Source organism: Staurois parvus, unplaced genomic scaffold (assembly GCF_062004578.1).
Source record: "Staurois parvus isolate SC_StPar_1 unplaced genomic scaffold, SC_StPar_1.0 ptg003071l, whole genome shotgun sequence".
Lineage (NCBI taxonomy): Eukaryota > Metazoa > Chordata > Amphibia > Anura > Ranidae > Staurois > Staurois parvus.
Window position 1 is genome coordinate 5993 of NW_028320867.1, and position 9008 is coordinate 15000.

The 9008-nt window shown below is 54.7% G+C and overlaps 1 protein-coding gene across 1 annotated transcript in view; it reads left to right on the top strand.

Moving 5' to 3' along the window:
• Window positions 1-6322: 6322 nt before the first annotated feature.
• LOC149428637 (kalirin-like) overlaps window positions 6323-9008 on the top strand; it is a gene marked incomplete at its 3' end in the record, with an annotated part of 28872 nt that continues 26186 nt past the window's right edge. Inside the window, exon 1 of the mRNA XM_089667169.1 lies at window positions 6323-6414. The remainder of the gene's footprint in view (window positions 6415-9008) is intronic.

Below are 9008 nucleotides of genomic sequence, written 5' to 3' on the forward strand. Positions count from 1 at the left end.
AAGTTGCCCGTGTAAGTCGGCCCGCGGGATCAGCCGAGCCTTGTTGTCCTGGCAGGAGACCTGTTTTTCCATTTGAAAGGACATCGTTCTCTGCCGTGTTTTGGGACGGGGATCCCAATGACAGTTGCCTGGTAACTCCACATAGCAGAGTAGTCCTTGATTTGTGCGAGACGAGAAAAAAAAAAAAACGCCGCCGAAAGGTGAGGGATTAATCTGCCGCCTGCCGCCATTTACATATCCATGCGGCTTTTCATCGCATTAATATTTCACCGTGTTTGTGGCAGCTGGAAATCAACTCTTTACGGTGCGTCAGTGGAAGCGCAGGGGGCGTGTTCGGTCATGGCGCTGGGATGTGCCCTATGGAGATGTAACCGTTAGGCAGTGCGGGGGTTAAGGCGTGCCGCTGCGTGCAAAGATTTTCCATCGCGCTGGTCAATCTAGAGAGGAAGATTTATCAGCTTTTGCTGCACAGCGAGGGAGAGGGAAGTGGGAGAGGGAGAGGGAGAGGGAAGCGAGAGAGGGAAGGGGAAGAGGGAGAGGGAAGCAAGAGAGGGAGAGGGAAGGGGGAAAGATGGAGAGGGAAGGGGAAGCGGGAGAGGGAAGAGGAGGAGAGGACTGAGGGAAGGGGGAGAGTGAAGAGAGGGAGAGGGAAGGGGGAAAGATGGAGAGGGAAGGGGGAGAGGGAAGGGGAAGCGGGAGAGGAAAGGGGAAGAGGGAGAGGGAGAGGGAAGCGAGAGAGGGAAGGGGAAGAGGGAGAGGGAAGCGAGAGAGGGAAGAGGAGGAGAGGACTGAGGGAAGGGGGAGAGGGAAGAGAGGGAGAGGGAAGGGGGAAAGATGGAGAGGGAAGGGGAAGCGGGAGAGGGAAGCGGGAGAGGAAAGGGGAAGGGGAAGTGGGAGAGGGAAGAGAGGGACGGGGGAGAGGGAGAGGGAAGCGAGAGAGGCGAGAGGGAAGGAGAAGAGGGAGAGGGAAGCTGGAGAGGGGGAAGTGGGAGAGGGAAGCGAGAGAGGGAGAGGGAAGCGAGAGAGGGAAGGGGAAGAGGAGGAGAGGGGAGAGGACTGAGGGAAGGGGGAGAGGGAAGGGGAAGCGGGAGAGGAAAGGGGAAGCGGGAGAGGGAAGGGGAAGCGGGAGAGGGAAGAGAGGGAGAGGGAAGAGAGGGAGAGGGAAGCGAGAGGGAAGGGGAAGAGGGAAGCGGGAGAGGGGGAAGTGGGAGAGGGAAGAGAGGGAGAGGGGAGAGGAAAGAGGGAGAGGAGGGAGAGGGAAGCGGGCAGAGGAGAGAGGGAAGGGGGAGAAGAAAGAGGGAAGGGGGAGAGGGAAGCGGGAGAGGGAAGAGGGAAGCAGGAGAGCCGATACTTTTAATGGACCAGATGTGATCTAAATTCCCCGCTGCCGCTCAGTGGCAGCGATGCGCCAATGTAGAACCTGCTGTACGCACGCCGCGTTCGATGAGCGATTGCTCCGCCAGATCATAGAGAAGAGGGCGACCCCCTCCATTGTATAGGAACCAAGTGTTTCCTGCGAGGAGGAGGAACCTTGCATCGGCTCCTGGCAGTCTGTGATTGGGTGCGCTGGTCTTTTATCGTTCTGCGTGAAAGCAACTCTATCGCCCAAATGTTACAATCTGACCATGAAATTGCTTCTTTCAGTCAGTATTGAAGTCGATTTAGTGCTCAGATGCAGTGCTGCTGATCTTAGGCTGCCACTTCCTGTCTACATGCACCATACAGGCCTGCTGCCCTGGATTTGCAGGGACAGTCCTGCATCTTGGCCTCTGCCCTGGATTTGCAGGGACAGTCCTGCATCTTGGCCTCTGCCCTGGATTTGCAGGGACAGTCCCGCATCTTGGCCCTCTGCCCTGGATTTGCAGGGACAGTCCCGCATCTTGGCCCTCTGCCCTGGATTTGCAGGGACAGTCCCGCATCTTGGCCCTCTGCCCTGGATTTGCAGGGACAGTCCCGCATCTTGGCCCTCTGCCCTGGATTTGCAGGGACAGTCCCGCATCTTGGCCCTCTGCCCTGGATTTGCAGGGAGAGTCCCGCATCTTGGCCCTCTGCCCTGGATTTGCAGGGAGAGTCCCACATCTTGGCCAGCTGTCCCAGATTTGCAGGGACAGTCCCACATCTTGGCCTTCTGTCCTGGATTTGCAGGGACAGTCCCACATCTTGGCCCTCTGTCCTGGATTTGCAGGGACAGTCCCACATCTTGGCCCTGCTGATGATGTGTCCGGGGCCATGTCCTGGGATCACAGCATCAGCCTTACGCTTGTTACTGCACATGCTCAGTGACTCAGAATGGCATTACTTGCCAGGTCCGAGGCTGCGAGTAGACGGTCCAAATATATATAGAGGTGGAGTCCGGGTGGGACCAACCCATAAAGGGGGTGTGATGGGTGGGCCACACATTTAGTAGCAGCGTCTGGGCAGGACCGACCCATGATTTTGGCACGCCCACTCTGAAAGAATGCAAGCTGTGGGCGGGGTTAGTCTCCTTTTGACACCTAAAGTGTTTCGCGAACGTGCGCAAAATCACACATTTCATAAACATTTGCTGCGTCAGCAATACCATTCACTGTTAGTGGCACCCTACACGGGGCAAGCAGACGCATGGAAAAATGCGCGGTCAAACCACGTGGTTGAAAAAAAAAAATGCACAAATCTCAATTCTCAAAAATCTGCATGAGTTACTTTAGTGCGCATAGAGCAGCCCCTTGAAATGAACCGACTACCCTATTCTAGCATGGAAACGCGCACGGAGTGTGCGGAAACGCAATGCCCGCCGGCGCCTGGAATGTGTGAATCGGGTTCCGGGGCACTGGTTGACAAGTATGAATTGCCCTGGGGCCCCAAACCGCAAACCTGACAGGGCCCCCCTCCTCTCCCCCCAAAAAAAACCCAGTTTACTATGCTTCAGTTGTGAATTAACACAGTTAATGATCAGTACTGATTACTTATTGTGTTCATCATCCTGAAGGATCCTAGTGTGTGCTTGCAGTTACCGGTGGGAGGGAGCCCAGGGGCAATGGGGGGGTGGGCACACGCAGAGGGATCTGGGCAACCATATAGGAGGATGATGGGTGCTGGGGGGGGGGGGGGGGGCAATTACTGGAACCGATCCTCTGTGTGGCTCTCAAGGCTGCTGTTAGAAACCATGGGGCCTCATACAGCAAACTTGACAGCAGGGCCCCCCTCCCTCCCAAACCCCCCCACAGTTTACTATGCTTCAGTTGTGAATGAACACAGTGAATGATCGGTACTGATTACTTATTGTGTTCATCATCCTGAAGGATCCTATTGTATGCTTGCAGTTACCGGTGGGAGGGAGCCCAGGGCAATAGGGGGGGTGGGCACACACAGAGGGACCTGGGCAACCATATGGGAGGATGATGGGTGATGGGGGGGGGGGGGGCAATTACTGGAACCGATCCCCTGTATGGTTCTCTCTGCAGCTGCTGAATACCAGCAGGTGAGAGAGGAGGAGAAGCCAGGAGCAATGGGGGGGGGTAGCACACACAGAGGGACCTGGGCAACCATATGGTGCACAGGGAGGGTGATGGGGGGGGGGGGCAATTTCTGGAACCGATCCCCTGTGTGGTTCTCTCTGCAGCAGCTAAACACCAGCAGGAGGGGGAGGAGGAGAATCCAGTCTTCAGCTGCTGCACAGGGAACCATACAGGGGATCAGTTCCAGTAATTGCACTCCCACCATGGCGATCACTTTCCCTACTCACATCCTATTTGTTCAGGAAGGGCCCCCTGCTGGCCTGGGCCCCCGTACAGGAGGACTGGTGGTACCCCCTTATCCACGTCCCTGGCGATGGCTACGTGCCATGTCTCAGGATGGGTTACCTGATGGTGACAACCATGGACCAGGTCTGCTGAAAACACCACTTGTAGTCTCCATCAGAAGCCCATGTGGCAGGGCGACCACTCAGGAGCACAGCTGGGAGACGGGACCGAGCGTTGTCACCTTGTAACAGGAAGTGCCTGAACAAGGACCTCCATTGTAGGATCATCAGGGACTGTTTACAATGAAAGCGGATATAACAAATATTATATTTTGAAACAAACTTGTTAAATGAGACTTCAGTGATCTGCGTTTTACATCAACCTGTGATGGCGGCGACTGGAACCGCTCCTCCCCCATCACATTATTATTATACAGGATTTATATGGCACCAACAGCGTGTGCAGCGCAGTACAAGATGAAGGGAGACATTACAATGCGATTTGGTACAAGAGGAATCCGAGGGCCCTGGTCCTGGGAGCTTACAATCTAAGAGATATGGCGCAGCGAATACGGTCAGCGGCTGGAATGTCCGTAATGATTCGGTCTCTGGAAGGGGATCGCGATTCGTCGGGGTCGGTCTCTGGAACGGGATCGCGATTCGTCGGGGTCGGTCTCTGTAACGGGATCGCGATTCGTCGGGGTCGGTCTCTGGAACGGGATCGCGATTCGTCGGGGTCGGTCTCTGGAACGGGATCGCGATTCGTCGGGGTCGGTCTCTGGAACGGGATCGCGATTCGTCGGGGTCGGTCTCTGGAACGGGATCGCGATTCGTCGGGGTCGGTCTCTGGAACGGGATCAGGATTCGTCGGGGTCGGTCTGCGGACCCCCCATGACGTCTCCTATTCCCGTGTCCCCACCTGAGTCTAATGTGTGAAATAGGCAAGGTGGTCATTTGCATAGTCCTCCTCCGGCTGGCATGCAAATGAGTCATGTGATCAGAGAACATTTCCATATTTGGTGTCGGGCAGGAATTGCCGAGTGCGGGGAATTTGGGACGCTCTGCGAAGGTTCCGGTATATTTACATTTCATTTACTGCATGGACTTAGGATGGCTTCATGGCTGCTGTGTCCATGGAGATAGGAAGGGGATGACTGGGGGAGGTAAAGGGTCACTCCACCTGGAACTGAAATTTCACTGTTTTTTAGGTTCTCTAGACCATTGATCTCCAAACTATGGCCCAGGGGCCAGATGCTGCCCTTTGCTTCCAATTATCTGGCTCTTGGGACCCTATTCTTCCCACTGACACCAACAATTGGGAACTATTCCATCAACTGACAATAATGAGCAGGAAACAGGGACAGAACACTCGGAGCAGGGGATGGGGACGGAATGCTCGGAGCAGGGGATGGGGACGGAATGCTCGGAGCAGGGGATGGGGACGGAATGCTCGGAGCGGGGGATGGGGACAAGATGCTCGGAGCAGGGGATGGGGATGGGACGCTGGGAGCAGGGGACGGAGACGAGACGCTTGGAGCAGGGGACGAGACGTTGGGAGCAGGGGGGACAGGACGCTGGGAGCAGGGGACGGGGACGAGACACTGGGGACGGGACACTGGGAGCAGGGGGGTCGGGACGCTGGGAGCAGGGGGGTCGGGACGCTGGGAGCAGGGGACGGGGTCGGGACGCTGGGAGCAGGGGACGGGGTCGGGACGCTGGGAGCAGGGGACGGGGTCGGGACGCTGGGAGCAGGGGACGGGGTCGGGACGCTGGGAGCAGGGGACGGGGTCGGGACGCTGGGAGCAGGGGACGGGGTCGGGACGCTGGGAGCAGGGGACGGGGACGGGACGCTGGGAGCAGGGGACGGGGACAGGACACTGGGAGCAGGGGACGGGGACGAGACACTGGGGACGGGACACTGGGAGCAGGGGGGTCGGGACGCTGGGAGCAGGGGGGTCGGGACGCTGGGAGCAGGGGGGTCGGGACGCTGGGAGCAGGGGGGTCGGGACGCTGGGAGCAGGGGACGGGGTCGGGACGCTGGGAGCAGGGGACGGGGTCGGGACGCTGGGAGCAGGGGACGGGGTCGGGACGCTGGGAGCAGGGGACGGGGACGGGACGCTGGGAGCAGGGGACGGGGTCGGGACGCTGGGAGCAGGGGACGGGGTCGGGACGCTGGGAGCAGGGGACGGGGACGGGACGCTGGGAGCAGGGGACGGGGACGGGACGCTGGGAGCAGGGGACGGGGTGTACCTAGTCTGACCACGTCGTCCATTTCAGGACATGGCTGAGCGGAGTTCACAGTAGTACAGAAGGAGCTGCCATTGTGTTGGGATCAAGAAGTTCCGGACACAAGGAAATCCTCTCACTTCCTGTTGTGCCTCTGGGAGAGGAAGTGAAGAGAATTCCCCCCAATGGAACACAAACTGAAAAATGATAGTACCCGACAAGGGTCCTGGACCAATTCCATTTTACTTGAAAGTAAAAAAAAAAAAGAGATTTTGCTTGACATTCACTTTATCGTGTGGAGTTTCAGTACACGTCCTCTATAGAATGTAGAACATAATCTGTCCTCTTCTGGCCGGGTTCTGATCGCTCTTCTCTCTTCTCTCTCTTCTCAGGCTCCTTCCGGAACGATGGACTGAAAGCTACTGACGTCCTGCCCACCCTAAAGGAGAAGGTGGCCTTTGTGTCAGGTATGGGGGCCTTTGTGTCAGGTATGGTGTCCTTTGTGTCAGGTATGGAGTCCTTTGTGTCAGGTATGGTGGCCGGTGTCAGGTATGGGGGCCTTTGTGTCAGATATGGTGGCTGGTGTCAGGTATGGTGGCCGGTGTCATGCGCTGTGTTTGCTCGGTTTTATTGGTGGCGGAGGATTTAGACAACCCGCATGATGGCTGAACGACGGCGCATTGGTGTCCGAGTGTGCGTGCAAACCCATAACATGCTCAGCCCCAGTGCATCCACATCAGACCTCAGATCAGCCCCAATGCATCCACGTCAGACCTCAGATCAGCCCCAATGCATCCACGTCAGACCTCAGACCAGCCCCAATGCATCCACGTCAAACCTCAGACCAGCCCCAATGCATCCACGTCAGACCTCAGATCAGCCCCAATGCATCCACGTCAGACCTCAGATCAGCCCCAATGCATCCACGTCAGACCTCAGATCAGCCCCAATGCATTCACATCAGACCTCAGATCAGCCCCAATGCATCCACATCAGACCTCAGATCAGCCTCAATGCATGCACATACCCTGACCCCGCTCTCTGGCCCTCCCTACCCTGACCCCGCTGCTCTCTGGCCCTCCCTACCCTGACCCCGCCGCTCTCTGGCCCTCCCTACCCTGACCCCGCTGCTCTCTGGCCCTCCTTACCCTGACCCCGCTGCTCTCTGGCCCTCCTTACCCTGACCCCGCTGCTCTCTGGCCCTCCTTACCCTGACCCCGCTGCTCTCTGGCCCTCCCTACCCTGACCCCGCCGCTTTCTGGCTCTTCCTACCCAGCACCCCACTTTCTGACCCTCCCTTCCTCAAACCCTGATTTCTGGCCCTCCCCAGAACTCCCTCTCTGGCCCTCCCCAGAACTCCCTCTCTGGCCCTCCCCAGAACTCCCTCTCTGGCCCTCCCCAGAACTCCCTCTCTGGCCCTCCCCAGAACTCCCTCTCTGGCCCTCCCCCAGAACTCCCTCTCTGGCCCTCCCCAGAACTCCCTCTCTGGCCCTCCCCAGAACTCCCTCTCTGGCCCTCCCCAGAACTCCCTCTCTGGCCCTCCCCAGAACTCCTTCTCTGGCCCTCCCCAGAACTCCCTCTCTGGCCCTCCCTTCCTCAGAACCTGCTCTCTGGCCCTCCCTACCCAGCACCCCACTCTCTGGCCTTTCCTATCCTGATCCTCACTCTCTGACCCTCCCTTCATAGAACCTCTCGTATCCCTGTGTTTCCTCATTGACCCCATTTGGCTCCTCCAATCAAATCTGCTGCCTTTGGTAACTCCTCCATGGTCGGTGGCTGCACCCATGGGGTCTTCTCCATCCTTGTGATTGGGCGATGTCTGAAGAGTAGAGTGGTTATGAGCGGCGAGTCTGATTAACACCTTTAATAATTCAGAAAATATTGTAGTGATGGAAATTTTAATACAGAAGGAATTATTTTGCCGCCCTTTATAGATGGAGCAAAATATTTTAAAAAATCGAAAATATTAAAAAAATATTAAAACCCCCCCAAAATCTAAAAAAAAAATACATATTCAAATATATATAAATATTACAAAACCCAAAATATTCACAAAAACAAACCAACTCCACCACGTGTGCCGAGTACGGGAACCAAACCAGCACCCTGAATCAAATGCTGCAAATATTGGATGAAAAAATGGAAAAATAACTATTATAAATGACACGACACAAACATACAACACCCCACAGATATAATCCACGGATTAAAAACGTACAATCCCTCCCCTCCCCCACAGAACAAGAGTATCAACAAGGCACCAGTCCCTGTATAATGTCCTCATCCATCAGGAGTTCAACTAGAGCCGCGGGTGACACCGACCCGACTCCGTATACAGAATGTGTGTGTTGTGATAAACCCACAGAGTACAATGTATAGAAATATCCGCGAGTGATACAAAGTATACAAATAGGATATTAAATATCAAACTATTACAATAATAATATATCACCGACCACCAACACCGCCTAATAACCCCCTCAAAAGTAATGCGACAATATTGTATAAACTGTATAGAGAATAAAAACTAAACCGACAAATAAAAACACAATTTATATTTTTTTTATCCGCAAACCCCAAAAATTAATTTTTTGTGTTTTCATTTAATTATTTGTTTAATTTAGTTTTTTTTTTTTTTTTTGGATATTTACACCGTGTTCCAAATGATTCTGCAGATGATATTTCCTCATTTCCCCCAATAATTGATGTAAATATCAGTCGGCAGAATTCTCAGGTGACAACTAGAAGAGGACAATTCACATTTTATTGAACAAACCTCCTAATGATAACAGGATTTGTGTTCCGGATTATTCCGCACAGGAAGTTTCCAAACACTTTCTAGGTTGTAAAGAACTGAAAATTGTCATTTGTTGTGTTTGCAGCAAATTTACTGAAATCAAAAGCTATTTCAATCCAACTTTTCCCAACATTGTAACTTTGTAACCATTTGAAGCGGTCACGTTACATTGTAACATAGGAGCCCTTATCTGATAGCAGATCACAAGTCTGGCATCCATTGAACTTGGCAGTTTTTGGACAGTTTCTGCTGGAATTTGTTGGC